Source organism: Drosophila melanogaster, chromosome 2L (assembly GCF_000001215.4).
Source record: "Drosophila melanogaster chromosome 2L".
Lineage (NCBI taxonomy): Eukaryota > Metazoa > Arthropoda > Insecta > Diptera > Drosophilidae > Drosophila > Drosophila melanogaster.
In genome coordinates this window covers 11,375,487-11,402,996 of record NT_033779.5, presented here as the reverse complement: position 1 = coordinate 11,402,996, position 27,510 = coordinate 11,375,487, and the positions used below count along the sequence as shown (strand labels likewise).

Sequence of the window (27,510 nt, the reverse complement as noted above, 5' to 3'; positions counted from 1 at the left end):
GGATTAATGCCCCTGGTTCTCCGGCCATACGGATTCCCAGTACTAAATGCTGGCCCCCATTTAGGTATGAGTTATGCAAACTTAGGATTCCCCGGCCAGATGGGCTTGCAACACTAGATCGCTCGATCCGAACCATTCACCTGGTCATTACGGAAAATTTGTTATATTCTGTTTATGCCCTGTACTCACTCCAAGTTCCCAGATGCCTTGTTGACTATAATGAATGGGGCTGGATCTTTTGTTTTGCCCTGTCCGTTGATCATTTGTTTGTTCAAACAGTTTTTAGCGATGACAGCGTAGTTATTTGCCCCTTTGATGTTGCTGACTGAAATTTCGCTCATATCGGAGCAATATTAATTGCCATTATTCGATGATGAAAATGTTCAGGGCAACGTTCCTTTGAACTGATTGTTTAGTTGACTAGACAAAGTGTTTATGTTTATTCAGTGTACGCTTCAATTTAACCTTAGTCAAAAAATCTAGGAAGTAATTTTACTGGCTTACATCCCTCAAAAAATTCACCCATTCCAACATAATCCCACGCCAGTCCAGTTCACCTGACGAAAGAGTCGGTGACATTGAAATGAAAATTGCTGCGTAAACTCGTACAAGTTGCAACATCTTGGCGGCGACTCCGATCCTCGGATGTAGTGACAATAATTGCCGCTAAGCTGAGCGATGCAGTTGGCATGATTAAAGACGGTTCCAAGGTGGCCCAATGCTCGATGACCCAGCCGACTCCAGTTGGCGACTTTTTCTGCCTATTCTGTTCTTCATCTCGTCTGCGCTGCTGGCGAGGAATGGCAATAGAACCCGGCGAAAGAAGTGCTGGATGGGCCCAAATTGTGGCTATTGTTCGTTGCTCCCCGTGTCGCCAATGTCGCCGGAGTTGCCTTTGCCATCGCCATCGCCTTCGCCTTCGATTGTCTTGTAGACGATGTTGTTCGAATGAAATTCACGGCTTGTATTTTGTTACGATTCGTTTGCCACTGGCGACTTTTTGCTACTGCAACTCGGCAACTGCTGCAGCTTTTGGTGTTGTGCACATAAAGAAAAGGCAAATGATACAAAAATAATACAAAAAATAGAACCAAATGGCTTGCAGATGTGTACTTTAAGTCAACATTTTTGTCTTATCGGTATAATTCGTATTATGATGGTAATCTTGGTATGAAAATATTGAAAAGAACTTTTTTGTAATGATATACTTAAGTGCTGTATGCAGCAGTATGGTTTTGTTGACATATTACTTTCCAATTTTTTCTGTGTGTCTATTGTTCTTTTGGGTTCGCTGGGAAAGGCGGCAACAAAAGTCGCCTGCTAATGACAATCTCATAGACGTTTCCGCAGTTTGTCCAAGCTGTTTGTACTCTGTCCAAACGAACATGATTTGAAACACAATTTTTTTGGTTTATCCCACAGCCGAGTGCCTAGACCGAGAATGAGACGATGGCGCTGTAATAGGAGCCTTTCGACTGGCGACTTTTGGTGGCGCTTGGGGCAACACGCACCACCGACAATGACAATCGATTAGGGAACGGCTGGTCATGTCCTTTGGAACACCACTCGGCTCCTGCGATTCCGACTGCAGCAGGAACATGCCCGGGATGTTAGGAATTTCTGCGAGTTGTGTAGCGCTGACAACAGCAGTTGCAGTTGCAACTGCAGCACGACCGCACGGCAGCAACTGCAATGGCAACCTGTTGACCCGCAGCAACACTAGCTGCAGAACTTCACTTGGCCGACTTCAAAGTGTCCCGAATAGTGATTCCAGATTACAGATGCCACATTCCCGGCCCTTGCCCACGGGGATCAAATCGATTGCCCCACAGTAGCTGCAGCAGCCATGGATGTTGCAGTTGTCGTTGTCGCATGCTCAACTTTGATTTGTGCCTATTTAAAAATGTCTTTTTCTCAAATTTTCGCTGCGCTGCTGGTCAGCTACCGTGTTGGCCAATATCGGTGTCTGGTCCGAAACTGGCCATTGCCACTTCATCATAGGCCAGGTTTGGATGTTGCTGCACAGCAAAGTCGGCACAAATATTCCAGTGGCAACTTGTGGTGCTGCTGCAGCCGATGTTGCAGTTGCTCGTTGCAGGAACAGCAACAACTTTCAGACAATGTTATTTGTTGTTGTCCATGTTGCTGCTGTGTGTGGCACGTTGTTGTTGCTGCTGCAACCTTGGTTATCGCCTTTGTAAGAGGCGATCCGCAACAAGTGCCGAAGACGCACGATACCTAAAAGGTATTTAAATCAAGAAGAGCAATAAATGCCTGGGAAAATTATTGATAAATACCTATTAGAGATGATTATTTTTGTATTTGCGGTGCTTTTGGGAAGCCATTAGATTATCTATTTCAGTATCGACATTATATTCTATTATATCTGTACTGAAAAAATTGTATATTATGTGAATTTAAGGAACTACTAAACCATATTTAAATGTTGTTAATATAAAGTTAAAATTATTAAAATCAAACCAACTATAAATTTTGTTGTGGGTTAAGTTTCTTTATGTGTGTGGTTGCTTTTCCACCATTTCTGCTCTCCACACATACCGAACAGCGATTAGATGACGAAGCCGAAGGAGACATCAAACCATGTGAGAATCGTATGTACTTTAATCTCCAGCTCGAGTGGAACGCTCATTACCTCTGAATGCCAACCGACTGGACTGTTCATTCGTCTCCCTCTGACCATATGCCCTCCTGGAGGAGCCTCCTCCATCTCACGTCCGTCTTGGCCAGTTTATGGCAGCCATACTACACCGCTTCCAATGGCCGCTGCCCGATGGCCGATGTAGAATTTCAACCATATTTAAATTATGGAAAACATAAGCGAACATTTCTGAAGCGACGAACATGAACAAAATCAAAAATTCCAACAAGTTACAAAAATAACTTGCAGCAGAGCCCACTTAAAGCCCGCTTAAGGCGACCTGCAACTTTAGCTACAGAATGCTCCAGCCCAACAACAACAGCGGTTAACAGTGGGCAAGGGGGAGGGGGAGCGGTCTACTTGTTGCTGCGGTGGCGGGGGGAAGCAACAGGCAGACAGGGACGCAGAAGAATTCGCATTCGCGCTCATTGCAACAAAGACAGAACAGGAGATTCAAGCGGAGGCAGTACAACTCTCCTGAATCCTTTGGCCAGAAGCGCACTTTTTGGGGCCAAAAAAGGGGCGCCTAAATTTAAGTTAAATGTGCGGCAAGATTCTCTTTTTATTAAATGGCTTTAGTACTGAAAGCTTAAGACTTAGTTTAAGTGATTTAGTTGAAGACAACGAAATATGCTTTACAACAGTGCTCAATAATTAATTATGCACCATATTCATTTCTTTGAAGTGACTAGATAAAAGGAACTATGCTTTATTTATAGTTGCTATTAGGCTTATGTGGGCAGTTATTCATATTTTTTAAAAGCACATAAACTTTACCCGCATTCATCTTATTCCGCTCCTGTTGGCAATTTGAAGCCCGACCAAGCAGCTTACACTCGCGGCAACAAATGAAGCTAACAACTCGGACGGCGTCTGGCAGTCGTCGATGTCGCTTGGTCGTCGTATTCCTCGATCTCCGCCACTGGCCTGTCTGGATCTCTGTGCTCCTCGGCGGCAATGCGATTGGCTTTGGCTGCAGCTCTGGGCCTTGGCAGTGCCTTTGGACCATAGCTCTGGGGCAACAACAATTGCGAATAGCAACCGCCGCGGAGACAGGAACAAAACAACAACATTCATGGCTGCAACTTGGGCTGAGGAGCTTACAACGACAATTATAAAATGATGACAATAACAACAACAGCCGATGATGGTATAGCCTGCTCAGTGAGCCTGCCTGCGCACTAAACTCTCACGATCTGGACGATTGGCATTGGGAGTTGGTAGTTGGTAGTTGGTGGATGGTAGTTGGTATTGTGCAGTGTGGTGCTGCCAGGGAGGTGGTTGCCATTTTCCGGGGGAAATGCCGGGAATTCGCCGAAACAGCCCACGAACTGATCGTCGTCGCTGTTTCGCCAGCGACAAATGTGTTTTCGATTGGTTGGCGGCCCTTTCCTTTACCATCCCACCCCACCAAGTTCGCGATCCTCGATCCTGGGTTCCTGATCTCGGGATTGTAACTGGGCTCGGCATTTAAGTCGGCGCCACAGGCGGCAATAATGTGCAACACAGAGCACTAGACGATTCCCTTCATTTAGGCCCCCCCTTCCAACGAGAGACACAGCCAAAAATCGAAAATGAAAATATTTATTTCTGATACTCAGTAGTTCAAAAGGTATGCAAAGGAAGCTAGCCTTTGATGCATATTTAAGTTGCAACAATCTCAAAAATCGTTTCATTTAATGTCATCAAAATTTCATTGAGTAACGTTCGGTGCATCGGTGCGCTTCGTCACACATTGATATAATTTATTAGTTATTAAATATACCCTTACTTAGAGCAATCAACATTAATTTGATATTTCCATTATTAACATTATTTTCCATTTTCTTGAACTAAGCTAATGTTTTTTGGTATCCCCAATCCTGACCCCTTTTTACTTAGCTTGGTTTAGGCGACTCTGGCGACGCCTGGGGCATGGATGGATCCTCCCTCCGGTTCGCCTCCGTTCTGGACCGGCACTTGTTGCGATTAATCGCTAGATCGACGCTTTAGTTAATCCCTGCCAACCGCAGTCAGCAGGCGCCGAGTGTGTGGGTGGCGAGCTGGAAGTGGATGTGGATATGGATGTGGATGCGGATGCTCCGCGCTGATCTCGTTTCTGTTAATTGCCACAACTTTTATGAGTCGCAATTGGGCCCAGGTGGTGCAGGCGGTGGTCAGAATGGTGGATGGTGGTGGATGCAGCCAGGCCATCGCGGTGGCGCTTGGTCCATTTGCATATGTCGTCGATGCGATCGGCAGGGAGTTGTCCATTTTATAATTGGATAGTTTGTCACCGCGTTGGAGTATCTGGGAGTGGGGCCAGACGTAGGCGGGCATTTGGTTAAAGCTCAGTGGTCAGTGGTTAGTGGCTGCGTCTCGAGATGGTCAACTTAATATGCATATTAGCCATGAAAGGCAACCGGTTTTCAACCAAAGAGGAAAAACTAAAAGAAACAGCTGGACAGCAAAGGATATTAAGTTAATTTTAAATCTGAACCATAAATCTTCAACTCTGGTTTATGCTCTAAATGGAATTATTTATAAATACAATTAAAAGAAATAAATAAATTAAAGGACCAATAAAAGGGTCAGCTTTAATTTTTATAAAAGGTTTATCAACTCGTGAAATGGTTTGGTGACCAAAATGCAGACAGTTTAAAAACAAGCTTTGTTTTAAATCATTTGAATCCCTTGGACTGCATATTTCTTTTCGTTGATTTTCTGCATTCGAGTGAGATAAGCGTCCTTTTTGGAGTGTGTAGATAGTCGACCCTCTTCGCAGCGATTACTTTATCGACATCTTTTGGCAATCAAATAAAATTCATTCATGTTTAGTCCGGCCTGGGAAGTGGACAATTAAAAAAATGCTGGGCATTGAACTGTCACAATCGTTAAAAGAATGCTTATAACATAATATGCCAACGATCGTTGTCGAGAATACAGATACAAACCAAAAAGTGCATTTAGTAAATAAGCTAAATGCGACGCAATCGAAGGTCTCTGCCCACTTTGTTTTCGTATAATAATTTAATTTTATTTTTAATCCCGACTGGGAAAAAAAAGATCGGAGAAGAATCTGGAGAGGATGGGGAATGTATGTAAGTAGGGAGAGTCGAAGTCGGAGACTATCTCAACATACGGCAATGTCCAATGTTATGTTGTCACGATATCAAAGCATTTTAATTGGCCGATTTATAGATTTAATTACGTATTCATGCGAAACATCGAATCCGTGATTCGTAAAAACACACACCGCGGCCCCCAATCCGCAATGAGCCCGGCGGAGCAGAGATAAAGATACAGATACAGAAAGAGACGGAGACGCTGGCGGAGACAGAGACAGGGCGACCAGGAGGGTTTCAGCCCAAGATCTGAGCCTGATTTCTGTTACCCGCAACGCAGCAGATCTTTACGATTTTGAATCTCCTTGCGGGAAACGAGGAGGATTTTGAGTGGGAGGGGAGCGGCTACAAGATCTTATGGCTCCAAGATCCCTTCTACTTTATAAAGTGCACTTAAACTATCACTGAAAGGTAAAAGAGAGTTGTTGTATAGAAATTAGCTGAAAATCAAAAAAAAAAAAGCAAATATAGCTTTCTAAATAATTTCATTTGGTAATAATTTGAATCATGTTAATCCTTTCTTTTTTTTTTTTGATACAATAAGCTCTTCTCCCAAAACCTTTAATCAAAGCAGTTGCTTTATGAAATGAAACTAAGCTCAAAACTTTTAAAAATAACATTTTTTATTAAATGAAGTACCGTTTTTGTTTAAGTGGCATGCACGAGATGCAATCTCCTGAACTGAGCGCCACACGCTGCCGTCTTAAAATGCATCAGCAGTCGAAACTGGCCAAAATGGAAAGGGCCAAAATGAATGCGACTGTGAATGTGAATGCGTATGCTCTTACATATTCATTTGTGGCGAGGGCATAAAAACCATCATAACAAATTTGTATTCGTGGCATATGCGGGGAAAGCCCCAACTCCATTTCCATCCCCCCACCTCTGCCCCTTCCCACTGCCGCCCCTTTTCGCGGAGGCGTGCGCAGTGCCATTTATGAAACCATTTCGGGGGCACATTTCATGCGCCGTTTTAATATCTTTATTGGTCATCATCATCGTCGTTGTCATTAAAAATGAGAATAATAAAATCATAAAGCCCCATCGCAGACGGCCGACCGATTCGGGTACGGAACTCGAAATTGGCCAGGTCGAAAGATCGGGCAATCGTCAATCGACAGCACTTTCTGTATCTGTATCTGTGTTGATGATGTTGTGCAAAAAGCGAAATTATTAAATTTTGTGCCTGCCTCGAATTTTAAATGCGTGTCCACGCATTTTAATTTCCCTGCATGGCCAACTCACGTATCTGGCCCCAACTGGGCCTCTTCACTGCTCCTCCTCAGCACAAAATACACAAAAAGAAAAATTGATAGAACCTCAAAACTAAGAAATTAACTTACTCCAATACTGGGGCTTGAGTTTATTTTCTTTATTCAAAATAATAACTATTTTTGATAAATGTATTCATTTCTTTTTACTTATCATATTTAGTTGTGAACGAAACTGAGATCACATTTAACTGATTTCTGAGTGTACGTTCTGGCCCCTCTGGACTTGGATTGGCATCGGAATGGAGTCGGGGTCTGAGGTCCGGGCCACTTAATTAGAATGAGTTCACTCGCTGCGAAAAGTTGGCCATAATGTGGCCATAAATTATGCATAGCAAGTGCGGCGATCCCCCAATTTCCCCGCCATTTACACCATAAAGCCGGAGCATAAAGCCACCGAAATTATTCAATATGACAGTCGGACATGACAGTTGATTTAAGAAATTTGATCATAAACGTCAAAACCGAATTGTTTGGCTCGTAGATCTTATCCTCATTTTCTTTGGCTTATACGATGGAGGGGGCTCAAAGAGTTGTTGGGGGCGGAATAAGTCCACACGATTTCGCGGTTTCTGGGACATCAGTCGCTATTTCTTGGCCGTCGTGCCAAAATGATAATTCGCTCGGATTTTATATAGCTATATACGTATTTATATACAAAAAGTGTCGGCATTGCCATACTCGTCATAATTTACGAATTTTACTGTGTGAATGAATAACTGTGTGTGATTCTATAATATAAAGCCAATCAGGCCAATCGTGAATTTTGCAGGTGGCTATAGATAAAAGGAATTTTAATTGGTAAATAGACAAGTGCAAAATGTGATCTAAAAAATAAACAGTTTAAAGATAATGTAATACCAAGTCACCCAACTCTCTCAAACATTTCGTATTTAGTAATGATTTTGCGATTTGTTTGGCCTGTCTTGTACCACTTCCATTGGAAAAGATTGAATATCACCAGCAGGAGTGCGAACATGAAAACAAATCGAATCAGCCGTAATTGTATTGACTTAAACCCTTTGGTTGAGTGAAACCAAAACGCGATACTTCCCGTTTCGAAGTCCGATAAAATCTTCTTCCATCGAAGCTCTTGCGTGTCATCCATATCAAATGTCAAAAGGGGAACTTTCTGCGTTTTGATAACCACAACGCTGAGAATTTCGACAAATTGTGGCTTCGTGTGTTAGTCGTCGTTTAAGCAAATTGACCACATATCAATTATGAAATTGAAATGTGTGAAAATGCTGGCGAAGGAAAGTGAAGCCTCCGTCAGCAGCAACAGCTCATTATGCGATAATTTAAGGGGTAGCTGCTGTGTTTTTGGGGTTGGGGCAAGGTGAGGGATCGATTCTCGCCACGGCGATCGATTTCATGTCCATCCGGTGCAAAGGGGCGGCGGGCCACGCCCTGCCCTGGTCAGCGGTCAGTTATATTTACCATATGCGAGTGTTCTTTGCCGTTTCGCTGAGGATATGAATGCAATTGTTAACCCCCTTTGGCCTTTTGTTGACGCTGACTGTGACGGCTGCGTGTCTGAATCGTTTGAGTATTTGTAATGCTGCACTGAAAAAAATGAAGTTAAGCAAATTGCTTATAGGGAACTGAAATATATAATATGCTGTTTATAATTAATTACCTCATCCTTATCAGCAATCTACTACTTATGAGTGAAATAGTGCGAATAATGTATCTAGTTTAATACAAGAAAAATGCGATATTCAATGACGAATTTTGATTATTATTATCGCGGTGTAGCCAACTGTTTGGCGTTGCTATTGTGAATTAACATATCATACCCAGCGGGAAGACCTTTTGGGTGCGGTCGATGTAAATCAGAGCGCACATTAATTTCACAACTCGGTGCGAGTTTGAGTTGCCTGAGTATCTGAATTGGATTCGAGTGCGGCAGGAAGTCGCACGATGAAAGCCCTGTAATTGAATATGACGAGTGCAGTGGAGGGTCAAAAGGAAGCAGAAGCTCCAGTCAGTGGTCACTATCGGAATCGGAGGTCAACAGGCAATTGTGCGGAGCGAATGGGTTAAGTTTGGAGCGAAGCGACGATTCCCAACGGAAATCAACATCTTTGATTTCAGCATATCAGTTTCGGCGGGGGGCGTTGCTTGGGGTGGCTAGCCGCCCCACTCCTTATGTCTGTTTAATCAACGTCGACTGTAAACAACGGTCAACATCTAAAGTTTCCAGCACACGGAGGGGGCAGGAAAGGTGGCGGCAGTCTGCTATTTGCACTTGGCCTACAACTCTTGGATCTTGGGAAGTGGGTGGCGGTGGTGGTGTTGGCCAACCATCTATACGGATATTCCACTCATTGCCAGGGCATCAAACATCTTGGCTTCTTGCAGTTCTGTGCTGCACAAATATTTACTCTCAAACACAATTCACAATGCTCAAACAAAACACATACGACTATTGAAGGTATATTTACGAACATCACATCTCCACACACACACACATACATAATAATAATATAATATTTTGTCTTGGCTAAAAGTGGGCAGGTTTAAAAGTAACTAAGCCTATTTAAGAAATGTACTATACAAAATTTAATCGAAGTAGATACTTTTGTATCTGAGCAAGCTCAACAAACTCATCGAGTTGCCCAAAATATATTTAAAGAAAAGGAAAATATCTCGAGATTGGACTTTGATATTTTTATTGCATGCAAATACAAATCGAGAGTAAATATGCATATCTATATTGCATTTATTCCATCTGCACACATGCAATTGCAAACCATGTGCATTTAATTCGAATTGGTTGAGTGGGAGCGGAATTACTCATAAATGGGGAGTAAGTTTCGCACTTGCAACTGCAATTTCAATGGACTCAATTGTTTGGGCTGTTGCTGCTGATTGCTTCATTGTGGTCTCTGTGATCAGACATACAATAATAATGTGCCACGCCCACCATACAGGCATACCAGGGGGCGGTAATATTATTGGACAGCTATAACCAGGCGATAAGGTGGGAAACTGTGTACGAGGCCTGGCCAAACATGCATTTAATGATAAACATCACAAAGGACGAGCTCATAGGATGGCCATCTTCTTACCCACCGGACCGACCACCACCCATCCAAATGATCCATTTCGGGGATAATTTGGTGACATTTGCATTCGAAGCGAGATGGAGCTAGTTTGCGGCTGGCGATATGCAAATTTAGATATTGATGCATTGATATAACAATCAATATTTAAATTGCCTCCCTCGAATGCCCCTCCACGTCGATTTGACTTTACTGTGTGTAATTCAGCCCGGCACTAATGTGTGTCCATGAGGACACAATCCTGATTACAGGCTACAGCTGAAAACTTACAATTAGGCAGTTATCATTAATGTCAAGTGGATGGATGCTTAGGAGCAGATAAATTTAGATTGCAGCTGTAATGCCACACTATCTAAACAACAAAAATATGAAAATTATTTTTGTTTTTTTAAAGTTTTTTAATTATTTCTTTTAAATGTTATCCATCGAATGGCAATAGCATAATCCCCAATTATGACTGTAAAGCTTTGTTCATTCACCCAGAGAAACTCCGATTCCAGTAGCCACTGGGCCTCAGTCAAATCGCTTGACAGACCTGTCAGAGTCATCGGAATGAACCCCGATGGATATCGATATGCTTAGTCTGAAAACTGGTGACAGGCGGCGAGCGAAACGGCTTAAAGCCGGCCCAAGTGGCAACTGCCAGTGGCAAGTAACAAAGTAATTATGAGAGTTTTTGTCTAATAGGCTTAAAAACGGCGGAAAGCCAAGTGGGGCAGGGCATTCGGCGTGAAGAGGGTCATGCTCGAGCAACAGTCGTGGCCAAAAGGGAAGCAGATATAGAAACGGAAACCGAGCCGGTCGAGAAATTCCCTAGGCAAGCCGCCTTCAAGGTGAGGCGAAAAGAACATTAAGACAGAAGGGTTAATTAGAAGGATAATTAGTGCGTAATCCGATATGTCAACATCGACGGGGAGTTTGAGGGACGGTCGAGTGCGTAATGAAATTTGGCGACGAAGTGGAAACTTATTACAACAAAAGCAGAAGGGGGGGGGGGAGAGAGAAGTAAAGAAAATCCAGCCGAAAGGAGGGAAACCCGGTATTCAAGACAACGTTCAAATGCCCAGAAAATTATGACGTTAAGTTGCCTTGGCATTTTTCCCTCAACTTTCTTCGTTTTTACCCCAACCGGATCTAAAATTCCGCATGCTCTTTTATTATGGGGGATATTTACTTTTTAACCAAGTTTGCTAACTAATTTTTATAAACAAGTTAAAAATGTATTCAATAAGTAATATCGAAAATGTAGTATATTAGCAATGGGATTTTCAATGCTGGATTAATTTTAGATATATGTTAGAATTTATACCAAGTACGTAATAGCCACACATAGAGAATGAAAGGGTATGTTCATCTACCCTTTGGGCTGTTCATGTTTTTCGCCTGTCTGACGAAATCCTAATGGCTTTTGTGATGTTTGTTTTAGTGTCGCTTTAAATTATGCAGCAAAAACTTATGAATAAGCATTCTCTGCAGGTGGAGAGATGCCCGGCGGCCCATGGAACCCAAAACCCGCATCGGAACGCACCGCATCGTATGGAATCGAATCGCGTCAAGCCAAACCAAACCAAACCAACCCAGCCCAAGTGATCCCGGGGCGAATCGAACCCGATCCCCTCGTGCTGCTTTATGGCATTGGGCGCCACCCAATTAAAAGGCACTCGTCGACCATTAAAAGCCGGGTCCGTGCGAGAATCTGGAGAATCGGAGGAACTGGGACAGGCATCGTGAGCTGGGCCCAGTGCAACATTTCGCCGTATTTTTTGCAATTAGAGAATTATTAAAGTGTCGTTAAACGGCCGGGGAGCCTGGCATATGAATCATGCCCACTTTTATGACGACTGTCAGAGCTCGTGAGTATTTATGACCTCGCACAATGGCCATAATACCGATGGAGAAGGAAGGTGGAAGGCATTTGGGGAATGTTACTGCATCCCAGCAGCGGGTGTTTTGAGTATATCGAATACTCAGAGCTGCAAGGAAAGTGCGCTGGCATCTGGGTAATCAAAGGAGATTACAGAAAGAGGAACTAAGTTGTCTTATATTTATTCAATAATAGCTAATAGTTATATTGCATATATGTTTTGATACTTCATATAATCTGAAAAGAAAAGACTAATATTAAATTACAAAACCTATTTAACGGTAAAATAGCAACCATCAGACTGCAAAAGGCACAAAAAAGCGCTTCCAACTTCTTCGAAACTCGCTTCCTCTATTTTATTTTCTTATTTATATCTCTTCTTACTTTGCAGCGGAAAAATCGCTGTGAAATCAAGCCAACAGACACAAAAGTCTTTGGACAAATCGTGATTTACGTTGGAGCCAAAAGAAAGTTGCACAAATATTGAAATATTATATCCATATTTATTGGTACCGTCTCTGTGCTCCGGGGACAAAAAAAAAAAATGAGATTCGTAATGCCAGCAAGGAAATTGAATCAATGAATTTAGTGCGACCATCAGCAGAAATTACTTTTATGATAAAAAAGATACTAAAGTCCGGACCCAAAATCCATCCATCCAAATCCAACCACCCCCGAAGTTGAGATGGCCCGGAAGTGCGGACCGGACAAAGAAGCTGGCTATCTCATATCATAATAAGCGCTCATCAATTTCCATTAAATTTAATATGTCACTTGGCCAAAGGACAATGCCCGGAACAGGACACTACTGTCCTTTTCCGCTCGTCATCATCGTAAAAAGAGACCGGACCATAAAAAAGCTTTTTCATAATTTTGCTCGAAGTGCGCGAGGACGGAAATAAAATATGATATGAGCTTGTAATAGATTTTTATCACTATTCGAGTGTGGATAGGAGGGCGGTGCGGTTTCATTGAAACAAATGAGCGTGCTAAGTGAAAGTTTTGATTTATGCCCATATAATATACGCCAGGGACTGACCAGACAATCCGCACGATGGATAAGCATTAGCCGCAATAAAGCCAAAATGCGAAATTACGAGAAAAACTGCACAAAAATTTGTGAAAGACATGCAAACCTGTAGAAAGCTGCTGTGCTGTCCTATGGGGAAAAGCCGAATGGAATGAGAGGAGAAGAGTTTTGGGGCCTTGACAGGTCATCGAATGGCAAATGTGTTGCACGAATGACAATTGGCCATAACTCAACCCGATTCGTGGGGCAACCAAAAGCGAGCTGACTTTTTGGCCAGCAAGTGCAGGGCTTGGTGGGTACACTGAGAGAAAAATATTACAGTGCTTTTAATACCCGTGACTCAGACTCCAATTCTGGGTGGCTGCCCAACTGGCGGATCAAAATTAATTAGCTGCACTCAAAAGCAAAGCACGACATTTTATCAGAGTTTCCAGCTTCGTTCGTCTTTTGTTTCCCTCGCTGATTTTGCATTTTTCATACTTCAATAATTGGGAAATATGCAGGTGGGGGAATTGGGGAGCATATATCCCATCGGGAGCGGCAGCCAATAAAACTTTAACGAGCATTACACACGGGATGGCTGGCACATAAAAAACTCAGCCCGTTTCCGAGGAACACTCGGCGTCATCGATATGGATGTTGGCTGGATGTGGACGCAAGGATTGGCTGTGTTTTCCATAATTGATTAATTAATTAATTTTGAGGCCATTCCGAAACGATGTCTATAATTCTCGAACTCTGTCCAAACAGAGCCATTTGCATCGAGTTTTATGCGAAATGACGAGATATAAAGATTAAGGAAAGATACAACCTCTTTTTTTCATTTTTTTCATCTTGATCAGTTTTTTTATTGATAAAGAACAACAAGTTCATATCAACAAATTGGAATTTCATTACGTATATTTGTTAAAGTTCAATTTATTATACTATTTTTTTTCCCCCCAACCTAATGAATATCTATTTCTTTTACAGCTGACAAACTGCAATGTTTGCGATTAGAAATTCCTATCCGAACCTGTCGAATAGCTGGCATATCTTCTCCGACCGCTGATTAAGATAATGTCCGTATAGTTTGGTATAGGAATTCAAATCTTCTATTATCGTCATGCCTTTTAAAAAGTTAACCAACTGAGATTCCTTTAGCCAAAATAATTGCCCAGCGAATGCATCCATCAATATGTGAGTGCAGCAAATATGGATATGCAAATATGTATCTTGGGGAGAAGTACCCGGTCTTCAAGAGGGGATCGCACATAACTAACTGGATTTCTCTGGGCTGTCGGATCGAAAAGGAAATGCAGCTCGGTTCTATGGCCGAGTGTGGGACAAAGATGAATCCGCGAGTGCAGAAATTGTGGCACTTGATATCCATAAATACGTCACAATGTGAAAGTCTAGCGGCTGCATGCAAACGAGTCTCAAGTTTGTTTCTATTTATGCACGTAGCATGTTGCATTGAGGAAGTTGCCGCTGTTGCTGCTGTCGATGTTGCAGCTACTGCTGTTGCAAGTTGCAAGTGTTCGGCAGCAGATGCGACTGTCAGCGGCACGGCATTCACTCTCTTATGAAATGGTTTTTGTCATTTATTTATCGCTTTTCGCCGCTAAAATGAAAACTGATTGAAATGTGTCTGCCCGTGCGCAGAACTTCGTGGCGAGCTTTGGGGAATGTTCCTGGACCGGGTATGCCTAATTTGGGCCCCAAGGCAACGGCAAAAGTAGCAGCAGCATCAATTTGGCCAATTATATTGACACTTTCGCTTGACCAGCAATCGGCTTCAATCGAGGCGACTCCAATCGCCGCCACATGCAACATTCGGCATTCTGCATTCGGCATTCAAGATCCAGCACTCAACACTCAACACTCATAGCCAGAACAATGTCCGACAAGCTGTGAGCTGCCAGGATCCGACTGAGAAATTGGCATATCTCCGCTTGACAATCAAATCTTGGCCTTAAATAGACGCAGTCCGACCCCCAACTCAACTCCAGCAACACTTCCATGCAGATGGGCTCTCTTCCTCGGGCAGAATCTGCACTGGACGAAATCTATAAGATAGCTGAACTAATTGTTATTAAATGTTCATTATCATTAATAAATTATTTATAATTAGTGGCAAACACTAGCAACTAGCAATAGTGAGAGATAATTTCTTTAAATGTTACCCGAACTATCACACAATTTCTGCGAGTGCAGCTAGGAACCGGGACTCTGGGGCGTTCATCAATTCTCTGGCTGGGCGCGATGATGTCGCGATGACCAGCCCAAAAAGTGCCGCGCAGGCGCAATCTCTGTGAGATCAGCCGCGGCCAAGATGCAACAATGGATGTGTGGCTATGGCAGCGACTGAAAAGTGATCGTGACACAAGTGTGTGGCTGGCAGGGTGTAAAAAGGGGGGTTTGGGCACCAGAGGTGCCTGCAATTTTTCAACACCCTGCCGCACGAGGCAGTACACCAAAAAAACTGATAGCTATGAATTATTAACTGATTTAATATTTTAATGCAACACAAGTGAGTTTATGCAGTTATCTGCTGCACTTTAAATCGATTAATTTTTATTTGTGTAATTTCATAAAATTGTTTTTTGATATCTGGCATTAAGTTTTACGGAATTTATCTCTGTGCAGCAGCTAGCATATTGCGATTGGGCTAAAAAATTTCTAACTGGAGCAGTTTCATGGAAAATGTTTCGCTCGCGATTCGCCAGGTGGGTTACAAATTTGTTGGCAGTGACATTTACTCTGCTGGTGCCCCATTGCGGCAGCCTCTTCATTTAGCCGCCAAATGGCGCACTCCAATTCCGAGTCCAAGATAATGATCGTGAGAGAATTCATGGGCGCTGATTGTTCCGACTGGAATTTTAATGCCGTCGCCAAGTGCTAATTTGTGTTTGCTGTTAATTATTATTACTAGACATTGGAGTTTGGGTGTTTATGTGTTTTAATTCGGAAAGTATGTAGTCCAATGTCTAAGTTGGTAAAAATTGTAAAGCAAGTTATAAAGTTAAAGTAAATACAACATTAAAATTTTTTGAATATCTACACTAGTTGAAGGACTCCATTATATTTCCTACTACATATATACGCTATCTCTTCACAGAGGACCTGTTACAATACTACAATGTGTGCATAATAATAATTCGAAGTCGCGCTAAATTGGGTGATAAAGTTGATCCGGACACGATAAGCCAATTATAAATGCATTTAATGGCTAAATATTAAATGTATATTCGTGCTGTGCGACGCGATCTTGTCGTATCCTCGCCCCAAGTCGTCGTGCTTCGTTGATCTTTGCAACTTGCCTTCAGGTCTACACTAAGAGAAAATGTGTAGAGCTCTGAAACTAAAATTGACAGTTTCATCAGATGAATAGATTAAATAAATTTATAACTAATGCACTCTTACTCTTACTGCCAGCTGCAAATATTTATAATATTGATGTATTTCCAAGGTATCACCCTTTCATGGTGCTGTTATATCATTTTGAGAAAATTCATATTTTTCTCTGCCATTTTATTTGCTGTGCAGAGGCCGTGGTCTTGCTCTTGCACTTGGTGGTGTCAGATGACGGGCAGCGATCTCTGGGCCTGAATTTATGAAGTTGTTTGCGCTTATTAAATTTTAAGCTGAGCATGCAACGCAACACTTGCCACCAGGAGGCACTTACCAACTAACCAGGCAGCCAACCACCAACCACTCGCCACTTGCAAGTTGAATGTTGGCAGTTGGCAGTTGGCGACAACCTGGCGTTGCCGCGAGATGCACAGATAAGATTCGGTGACTGCGAATCGCGACTTGTGACTGGTTCCCAAACACGCCCTGGCTTTCCACCGCGGCAATTAGCGCAGGCGCTTGAAATGTGTTGAAAGATATTTGATGAATGGCTACTTAGCGTGTCGGACTGTTTAAGTAGCGGCAGGGAGGATTGTGAAGCCCCATGTTCTGGTTACGTTATAATATAAATTTGGGTAAATCAGCAGCGATCAATAAGTCACATATTGATCAACAATTCAAATACATATGCTTAATATATATCTAAATCCAATCTTTATAAAAGCCTTAGAGTTCCGTAAGCAGATTATTTGAAGTCAGTTTCAGGCTTTTAACCCCTGCTTTCCTTATGTGACTGCCCATTTTCCTTTGCATTTAACTCATTCCCTGGCCACAACATATAGTTGCCAATTTATTTACATAGAATGCACACACGCTCGGCAATATTTCACGCCTTCGAGCCTTCGACCGACTCTATTAGATGCCTTCTGCGACATTCAAATAAAGATGTCGCGGCCAATGAATTATGAATTATATCACGCGGCCAAGACCAAATTTGGCCAAGCTGGGAATAAGGCCCGGAATAAGCCAGTACACGATGCAAAAGACTACACGAGTCGAGACAATGCCCAAGGAATCGACGTAGGAATAACAAATCCGCTGCCGATGGCGATGGCCAAAAGACAATGACAATGGCCGCAAGTACAAGAAATGTGCGCTGACTACAACCACAATGGGCGGCTGTGGGGGTGGTGGTGGTACTGCTGGTACTGGTGGTGCACCGTGGACCAAGTGGCGACGATATGCCAACGGCAACTGCCGCATTGTGTCGCTGTTTTGGATATCTTCATATGGCCCTGGCCAGCTCCCCATCGACCCCCATTGCATCCCTTTCCCAACGGCATCCAAGCGACCTGAGCCGCGCTGAGCATTTAGTTGCATTTATTTGTTGCTATTAACTGGCGCGCTGACGCTTATCAGCCGACTCCAGATCCAGGTCCAGGTCCAGGTCCAAGCCAAGACCAAGTCCAAGTTCAGCTTCGAATCCCACCATGGCCACAAGTCCAAGTCCAATGCTAGACACGGAAAAGGAAAAGCGCACGCGGCGAGAACAATTGCCAGAGCAAACGAGGCCGGATCGCCTTGCGGATCGCCCCCGCCATCCAGAAATGCAGGGAGTGGGAGTAGCCATCTCCGTCGGCACACAGTGGTTGGAAAACACTTCGTTGTGAACCATTAGAATATTAGATATGAATATTTTTGTAGGTACAGAGTTTTAATTTAAACGTAAATTATATATTTGTAATTAAATACATTTTTGGCTTATTGTAAATACCATTGAACATATATGTTATGACCACTGTTCAGTGATTTTGGCAGCCACAGCGGTCGTGGCGCATGTATTGTTATCGCCTCCGCGAGATGCGCGCCCGCTCAACAGGAAGCCGAAGCCCTGGACCGAGGAGCCAGTACCCCGCATCCAGAAGCCACCATCCAGTATCCAATATCCAGTGCCCTGTGCATTCTTATGGTATATTCCGCATCCGATTTGCCCTGCTCGTCGGTCGGCGGCCGTCGGTCTTTTCATATGGCTCTCAAAAAACGCCATGTTCATATCTCAGAATTGGTCTGCGGTTCTGCCCCTGGCTACCGTTGCCCATGCCCATGTCCATGTCCATGCCCATTGTGACCTCGGGCGGGGGTGTTGGGGATCGCAAGGGGGTTGTGTTGGGGGATCCGCTGTGGTACCTTTTAATGTGCCTGGTAATGCTCATCGTAATTTTTCCACATTGACGCTGGCAGCTTTTTGCTGCTGCTGCTTTTGCTGCATCTGGCTCCTTTAATCTGCATATCTTCATTTGACTCTGCCGCTTTTAAATGCCCCATGAGAAGTGGGCTGGGATTGGGGACTTTGGATGGGAGAATGGGGGATCGGTGGGAGTCAGCGTTTGTCGTTTGGCGTTTTTAGCGAAATAATGAGAATCATGATTTCTGCTCTTTGCGGTTTGCCTCGCTTGCAGCAGTGCAACGAGATTTTCAGTTTTTACGCCATTTTATTTGGCCTTTTTTTTTGCTGTTCTGGGTGTACAAATTGATATGCAAATTTTTGAGGAGCTGAGAACGAGTCGAGCCTGGTTCCTGTGCCTTTCCAGGGCTCTTGCACTCGAACTTATCGTAGTTTTAAAAAAGTAAAGGAAATGCTACGGGCTAACCAAGGTTAATTAGTAGCCAAGTGTTGGCGACTGCAGCTGAGAGGTGTGATGTCATCGAAACCAGTAGCAGTAGCCTATAATAGGATGCATTTAATGAGCTCCATAAGTTGGGCATAGATAGTTAAACATCTACCCCAAAAAAAGATATTATAAATTGGAAAATATTACTATCTATCGAATCTTATATTGTTAAAGACACATTTAGTGTTGATCTAAAATATTTTTTTAAGCAAACAGTAATAGTTTGTAATAAAAATGGGTATCATCAAATGAGTTACATCAGTTAAGTTTAGCTGACAACTTTTTTACGGAATATGCCAGTTTTTAAATTTTTGCAATAATTTCAAGTAAACAGATTGTAAGTACATATAATTATTTGCAACGGATTGCGTGTTTCGAGCGCCTTTAACCAAGTCAATATCTATCAACTTGTCAAAGAATTTCCTAGACATTAAAAGCCATAAGCTCTAGAGCTCTCTGTACGTAAATATAATTCAAACTAGTTTCAAGTGTAATGACGCATATACATTTAGCAATATTAAAATAATAGTCAGCCAGTTACTATATTAAGATTGTAAAAATATAATGCCACATCGATGGATAGATATGTGAATGCTATCCTTAAAGCTCCACATATTCCCATACACACATACTCACTCGGACACCCACCCACACATAATGCCATTAAGGATTTGCCAAAATCATTCCAGACCATCCTCAACTTGCGGCATCATCTCCATTTTGATAAGTCCACTTTACATATTGCCCCAAGCTGCCTGTTCGGTTCTGCAACATGGCCACAATAATCTTGGCCCGGTCTCCAACCCCTCCTCTGCCCCCTTAGCCATCCGGTGGCTGTGGCAAACAAGTTTCTGCACTCGCATAATCTGCATGAACCATAATTTTATTGAGAGCACGCCTGCCAATAAATAACTCTGCCCCGATTCCCGATCCCCGCTCCTGAAATGGGATGTTGCAACGGCAGCCGTGGCCATTTATTAATATGGAAATCTACAGAGGAGCCGCAGTGGCAGAGCTTCTGTTCCCGATCCCTCCTGGTTCTCCACCCCGCATCCCCCGACCACCCTTACCCGTCGCCTCTGTCGCACCGCTAAACACATTACACGATAGCAGCAAATGGGAGCCAACGTCATCTCTGGATACCCATACCCATTCCCATATGGCCATTCCCACACCCCGTCGCAGCATCAACCGCATCTCCATCCCCATTCCCATCCCAGAAACCATCGTCATCCTCATTGTTATCGGAATGCTGGGCCATAAGCAACGACCCGGCCACTGGCGAGTTAACTGGCCGCCATCGTCATCCGAGTTGCGTCGAGTTGAGTCGAGTCGAGTCGAGTCGCAGGCAATTTCAATTTCATGTTATCCGCAAAATATTCATTTTAATATCTCTTCAATCCACACACGAACGGGGTTCTCTAGACTGTACAGAGAGAAAAAAGCGAAACTCTTTAAAATATGATATTCTACCTTAAAATCAGTTGAAAATATGAAATATATTATTGTTCTCAGTGTGTACTAAGTGAACAATGGGGTTGCAGACTGAGAACGATATGCTTCGGCTTCTCGTTTTGATTTCGGTTTCGGGGTTTGGTGCCTCCTGCGCCAGACAGGCGCAAATATGATGTCCATAAATCTCGCTAATAACCAATCCTGGCCAGGGTTCCAAATGCAAATTGCTCATGCCCGGATGCCGGCCCCATATGTCTGGTGGTTGGCCATGTTGGTGGTTGGCTTTGTGTGGACAATTCTCTCAGACGGCCACCACCGAGCTTTGCATATGAAATGATTTTGGGTACTCTACGTCGCCATGACATAATCCCCATTTCACAGGAGTTCGGATTCCATTTGGCACACTCGGGAATATTCATAATGCATTGAAACCGTCCAAAAACTCGCTGCAATTTTGTGTCCATTTCAACTGGCAACTGGCGTGGAAAGTTACCGCTGCGGTGTTGGCGGTTTTCCATTTTATTTGAACCAAGTGGAAAGGACGATTATGCGTGCCATGTCCATGACCTCGCATCCTTTAGAAGGACTTACCTAAAGCGTCTATATATATATATATATAAATGTAATATAAAGAGCTTTAAGAACTGTACAGAGAACTAAATGAATTTGATCAAAATAATTAATTTTAAAATATTTGATAACATTTAATTTAAATATTAAGTCATGGATTTTGCCTTTTCTTTTTCTTAACTTAACTGCTTTAGTGTATTTTTCTCCATCTTTTGGCTTCATTTTCTGTTGCTTCACTTTAAATTGCTTTAATGGCATTGCAGCTATTTTCCTACAACCGAATTCTCACTTTAGTCGGGGCAATTACTCTTGTTTCTTCCACTCTGACCCTTGCTTAAAATCGGTATCGTAAGTACTAAAAGTAGCTGTAATTGGCACAACCTCGATGGCCCTTGGATTAATGCAACTAACGCTGGACGGCTAACAATTTTAATAAATTACCGTTTGCTTTGTCAAATTAGAATATTATTTATTTAGAATGTAAATATGAACAGTTGACCACAGGCACAGACACAGGTATTTTAGCTGGCATTTTATTCTAACTTTGCCGCAGAGCCAACAATTTCCCGACCGTCTGAGTTTTCATTTGTGCGGGAAAATGTGTGTGGTGTGGGTTTGGGAAATGCAAACATTTATCGACACGCACATTTGCAGAGACCCACCCATTTTCACGGCGAATGGAAGGTGGAAAACGCCCCTTCCATTTGCTAGCCCCGATTCTCTTCGTCGTCATTAATATTTATGCCATCCGAGGGGGTAATGGGCGCACTTTTTCGCAAACACAAATTGCAGTTACATTAGAAATGTAATTATTATTTTAATTGGACTGCGATGCTCATTTGTTTAGTGGCCGATCCATTCGCTGTTTGTCCGCGCGACGGCCACAAATAATAAATGGACGAAACACTCTCTGCTATTCGGTTTGTCGGTTAACCGAGACACTGTAAATATGAATAATTTCGGACGAACCTATTTCACTCATCAAATTAGTACGCATAGGACCGCATTTAAATGCAGGCGTGTCATAAAAATTCATTTATCAGAATGCGGAAAATGGCATACCACATAACCCTTAGCTGGGCGCTGTGTGCCATTTTGACCCGTTGCTTTGAATTGCTTTTACTTGGTATTGCATTAAGATACGAAATAAAGTTAAAATAGTTCATCCTTTTAAGAACCTTGAATATTTTTATTATTTTAAAAGATATTCCGCCACAATCTCTAGTATCTCCTCAAAGATTAAAAATATTCCTCTTATTTTCCTACTACCACATTGCTCCGCCCCTGCGCCGTAGCTTTTATAATTCCATTGCAGTCGGAGCCCGGTTCCTTTCAGAATTCTTCCAATCAACGCAAAGTGCAAAACGCGTTCCGCCCCAGCAACCAATGCCCCCGCTGCCACAGCTCCCCCCCTGGCCCTAGCAAATTGCATCGCATCAGTGGAGATGGCTCAAGATGCGAATGGCAGCTGCCGGATTCAAATTCAATAATTTTTTGCTGCGCTCACGTCGCCGTCGCTGAAATAATGATGATGTTCGCTTCATTTTTCCTGTTTTCGACTCCATTTCCATTTTTGTTTCGATTTTGCGCTGTATGTGTAAGTCTCGGATCCCCAATCATTTGGCCATGGAAAGCTGAAATCCCGGGACTACGAATGGCAAAGATGACTGCAAAATGACGACACGAACTTAGTTGATAGTTCTCAGGCATGACTTTGAGTAAAACATAATGACTTCATTGGGATAGTGAAATTACATACAGCTGAATTGAAAGATAAATTTGTAGAATGCAGCTCAAACAGAAAAGGCTATATATATATATTATAAACCTAAAATAAACTAAATTAAGTTCAAATCTTGATTAATTAAAAGAGTATTTCAAAATAATCTTCAATGCTATATCCTTCAAGTTTATAAGTAAAATGTGTAATAAGAAAACAATTAAGGCCTTACAACGAGACAACTGAAAAGTTTCTGCGAGTGACTGTTGCATGAAAATGGAATGTCCATGCATATAGCCATACTCATATCTGAACAATGCATCCTTTCAGCGGTTAATCAACCATTCAGCTGACGGCCAACTTTCCCGATCAGACCCCCCCCTGTAAGCCGTAGCCCCTCCTCATGGCCATTCGACTTTGCAAAATACTGCCTACAAGGCCGCCAACAAAATGATTTGTTTGAAGTTTGATAAGCGGATGTCCCATCCGTCGACGGGCGTCATCGAGGCATCGCAGTAGATGTATCTGTATCTGTATCTGAGCCTGGGCACTGGCTGGGATATCGGGGCTTATATCGCTGGCATCTGAGCTTCGGCAGCGGCAACAATAACTAAATGACTTTTGTTTCATGCGGAGGATGTATGATTGCAGACGGCGCTGCTGCATGCTGCATGTTGGTTGTTGCTGCTGTTGTGCTGTTGCCATTGCAGGACTTGGATGACAATCCATGTTGCTGTCGACGACTGTCGGCGACATCGACGACGAGTGATCCACATCCACTTGCAATCGCCGCAATCAATACTTTGTTAGTTTTGAGCAACATGTTGCCGCTGAGGTGCAGCAACTGCCGCTGCTGCTGCTGCTAAAGCTGCTGTTGTCGATGGCGATGTTTGGTATGCAAAAAGGCAACTTTTGTTATCTTCATGACAATCATTGAACCGGCTCATCCGTGTGCCACAATTGCTCGTTCGCTTTTTGCGCTTGATTGTCTTCTGTCTGCTGTCTCTTCCCCCTTATGTTGCTGCTGCGCTGCTGCTGCTGATGCTGCTGCTGCTGCTGCGACGGATGATGATGATGATGGGGAAAGAAATGGCGGCTGATATGGCCGCTCCAGCGATCCGCAATCCGATTCCGATGCCGATGATGATTATTGTAGTTCAATATTTGCCTTATGGCCATTTCGCAACCGGCTTCTCCGTTTTTGTCGTTCGTCGCTGGTTTTTTTTTTTTCTGCTGATGCTACTGCCGCTGCTGCCAGTTGTCAGTTGCATTCACATCAAATTAAATTGTATTTTGCAAAATAAATGAAATTAAAAGGAATGACAACGGCAGCAGCGACAAGTGGAGCGCAGCCGGAAAAGGCGAAGGAGCTGGGAGAAGCCAAGAAACATGGAGCAGGAGTCGCTGAATGAGATGGAGTGTAGCCAACTGCGACTTGGCTGCAGGTTCATATGCAATTTATGTTCCTTTCATTGTTTACTTTTTTCTTTTGCTTGTTTTTTTTTCCTTGCCATCCATCCGCCCGTCCGCTCATCCATCTGCAGCGTCCCTTTTCCGCAGTGTGGCGTTCTCCTTTTGCGGCGGGAAAAGTTCTCGTGCTGACCATGTCCATCTCCTTGGCTTTTCCCCTGCCTCGATTGAGTTGTTGTTTCGGACGCGAAGTAGTCACTTACTGAATTTCCTTCCTCAGTTTTTTTCAGTTTCTATATGTGCTTGGTTGTTGGTGCGCTAGTTCACAAATAACTAAAGTCAACCTAACCAGCAAAATATCTATCAAATTTAAAGCCAACAGTTTGAGATATAATCTTAAGTAATAATCACACGAAGTTGTTGGTAAGTTATATTTTACCCCGTGAACTTATTATTTGCAAAATTGTATTAAGTATCTGATCAGGTAAAAACAAAGCATTTACATAGATATACACTCGTCCGTACATCCGTGCCACCATCGATAGCAGTGTTTTCCTGCCGGTCGCCAAGGCCACGCAAGTATCGATAACGCGACTGCTTCGATCGGACAACATGCGAATATGTTGCGCTTATTGCACGCTGCACGTGACCGTGCCGCCTGTCCGCCCCTCACTTCACCCCTTAAAGCACAGAACAAGTTGCAGTTGCAGCAGTTGCAACTAGCAAATGCATTTTGTTGCACTCGCCGGCAGTTGGCTTTAAGCGGAAGCGATAACGTCTAACAAATTAAGCCATGTCCCGCAAAGCAGAAGCCTCGGCACGAGAGGACTTTATTAGTTGAACTCGCCAGGATGTGCGATGGGCGGGGCAGCGGGCAGTGGGCGGAGGGCAGAGGACTATGAGATGCGTCCCGCGGGAGTTGAGAGGTCGAAATTCGACTTGTAAATAAATAAAAGCTGAGCCGCCATAAAACCCGATTCCGATATCATATTCCAATCAGTCGGGAACATTAAGGTAAGTGGCGATGGCTGGGGAAGGACTGGACTTGCACTAACAAAATATTATTGGATTAAACAAAATTTTATGGCTTAATGGTATCTTTACTTTATACATATTTTTTCTAAATATGTCTAAAATAGCAACTTACATCGATAAAATATTTTAACATTTTTTTATTAAAATCCTGAACTAATTTATAATTCTCTAACCATTAAAATAAGATAGCTAATTAAGGTTTGCTTCAAATAATACTCGAAACTACAAAAATCAATTAAACTGTGTTACCTAGAAAGATTTTTCTCCAAGTGTCTTGGTTTTTTTCCTGCTCTCTCCAAGTCGAATCGATATCCGCTGACCAGCAAATAATTTTTGCAAATATTACAACAATATTTCGGTCGGCTGTTCACGAGGGATTTACCTTTTGGGGAAGGTAAAATGTTTCGGTTATTGATCAGCAGGGCGCAGGGTGGGATGCGGGCGATTTTATGAGATTGCCTGACAAGTTTATGCCACCAAAGTTGCATATGCAACCACCCAGCTGGGTCGTAAAGCCAACTGGCAAGGCCAGCCAAAAAGGGCGGCATTCGCTTAATGGCAATAATAAAGTGGCACTGGCATTCAACACTTTGTCAGCGGCTTTTGCGCTGTCTGGCCGCATTTATCATGCCACTCGAGCTCCAGACTATTTTGACAAGTTATCAAAATGAAATGCAGCCAACAAGTTGTCTGTGCCACAAGACACACAAGTCAGATGCGGAGGGAAAGCCAGACAGACAGACTCTTCTCTATCGGGCCTGTCATAATCCTCTGGGTGAGCGAACGGTGATGGGAAGGGCGGAAAGGCGGAAAGAAAGGGCCCTCGACAGACGACAAGTGTATTTATGTTATGATTTGAATACCGCTAATGACAGCCAGACTTGGCAGCATCTTTCGGGTGGCACCGCAGACATATAGACAGATGGATGTGAGGGGAATCCCCATCCAGAGTTCCTGCATACACATTTTCAGCGCCCCCATCAATTCCCCAAGCTGCCACAGGCTGTAGGTATTTTCACACCTTAACGCCTCCAAATTAGAATCGATCTGGGAATGCCTTTCGCCGTGAGCTGCAATTGAACATCATCATTATGATGCCCATAACGCTTCTTATGAAGATACTTCTCATGGCGGATACCACGCCGTTCTGTGCGTGTGGCATCGTTTCCTTCAAATGCAAATGATGCCACCTCCCCATCCGCTCTATCTAGAACTCCAACTCGAACTCCATTTGTTAGGCGAGGGGAGTGAGTTACGATTACGATGCCGCGATAATATCAGGCTTTATAAATTTATTAGGACCAGCTATGTGGATGCGGCCAGAGAGCCAGATATATTTAGCCAGATGGGTAAATAAACCGTGTGTGTCTGCTAATAGAACATGGGTGAATAGAAAAAAAAACATTAAAAAGAAGTGATATTACATTAAGATTTATCTAGAATTAGAAATGCCAAAAAATGATATCTCATATTTCACTTGTGCAAGTAACTCTTAGCAGACCCTTCACTGAAACATCTCACAATCAGTGACTCCATCTTGAAGAAAACCCAACCAGTCAGCGATCTTCAATCCCGAACAACTACAAAAGCCTCAGAGACAATGACAACGGCGAAACAGGGAGACCGTGACACAAGAGCAACTTGCAACTTGCAGCAGCAACACTGGCAAAAGCCGCCGAATGCCGAATGCCTGGCAAGGACAACATGAATAATCCATTTTTCGAAACACTTGTCCAGCACCCAGCATCCTCCGCCTCTTGCCCCACCGCCTCTTCGTGGATGATCATAGATATGGAGAGAGGGAACGCTATCCCTCCTCCATCCATGTCCATCGTAGGTGTTGTCTAGATCTTGGCCACGCATGTGAGCGGCAGCAGGAGCCAAGGCAAGTCAAGGAGTCAAGGCTGGCAGCGACACCAGCGCCGAGATTAAAGATTCCTCCATAAACAAACAAGCGAAATAATTGAGGCAAAATTGAAGCAAACTACCCGCGGTCGGAGGAGGATGCAGTGCGCCGAAGGTTGTGGCATGGAAAACCAGTTCGGATTCGCGGTGCAACAATTAGCACGGAATTTGTGGGTGCCATAAAACGCGCTACACGATGGCCGCTTGTTCTCTGGAGACGAGCGACCATTCCCATTTCCATTTTCATATCAATAAAACTGCAGTGTCGATTGCAGTGGCTTTTCTTACCCCGGGGACTAACGGTGGTTCCACCGCCCGCCCAACTATCGACTTTCTTTTCCGAGGCGCCCAATTAGGCACACTTATATTAATAGGCGCACCGCAAGTAGGCAAAACTTAAAGTAGATTGGTAAA

General features: G+C 43.3%; 1 long non-coding RNA gene across 2 annotated transcripts; it reads left to right on the top strand.

The window, feature by feature from the left end:
• Window positions 1-10,676: 10,676 nt before the first annotated feature.
• Window positions 10,677-15,127, top strand: lncRNA:CR43681 (long non-coding RNA:CR43681). Of its 2 annotated transcripts, NR_124198.1 has the most exons (3): window positions 10,699-10,762; window positions 11,579-12,135; window positions 12,358-12,886. It is a non-coding gene; the product is annotated as a long non-coding RNA:CR43681 (long non-coding RNA). The 2 variants fall into 2 exon arrangements; NR_124197.1 differs by having other exon boundaries at window positions 10,677-10,762; window positions 11,579-15,127.
• Window positions 15,128-27,510: the final 12,383 nt, after the last annotated feature.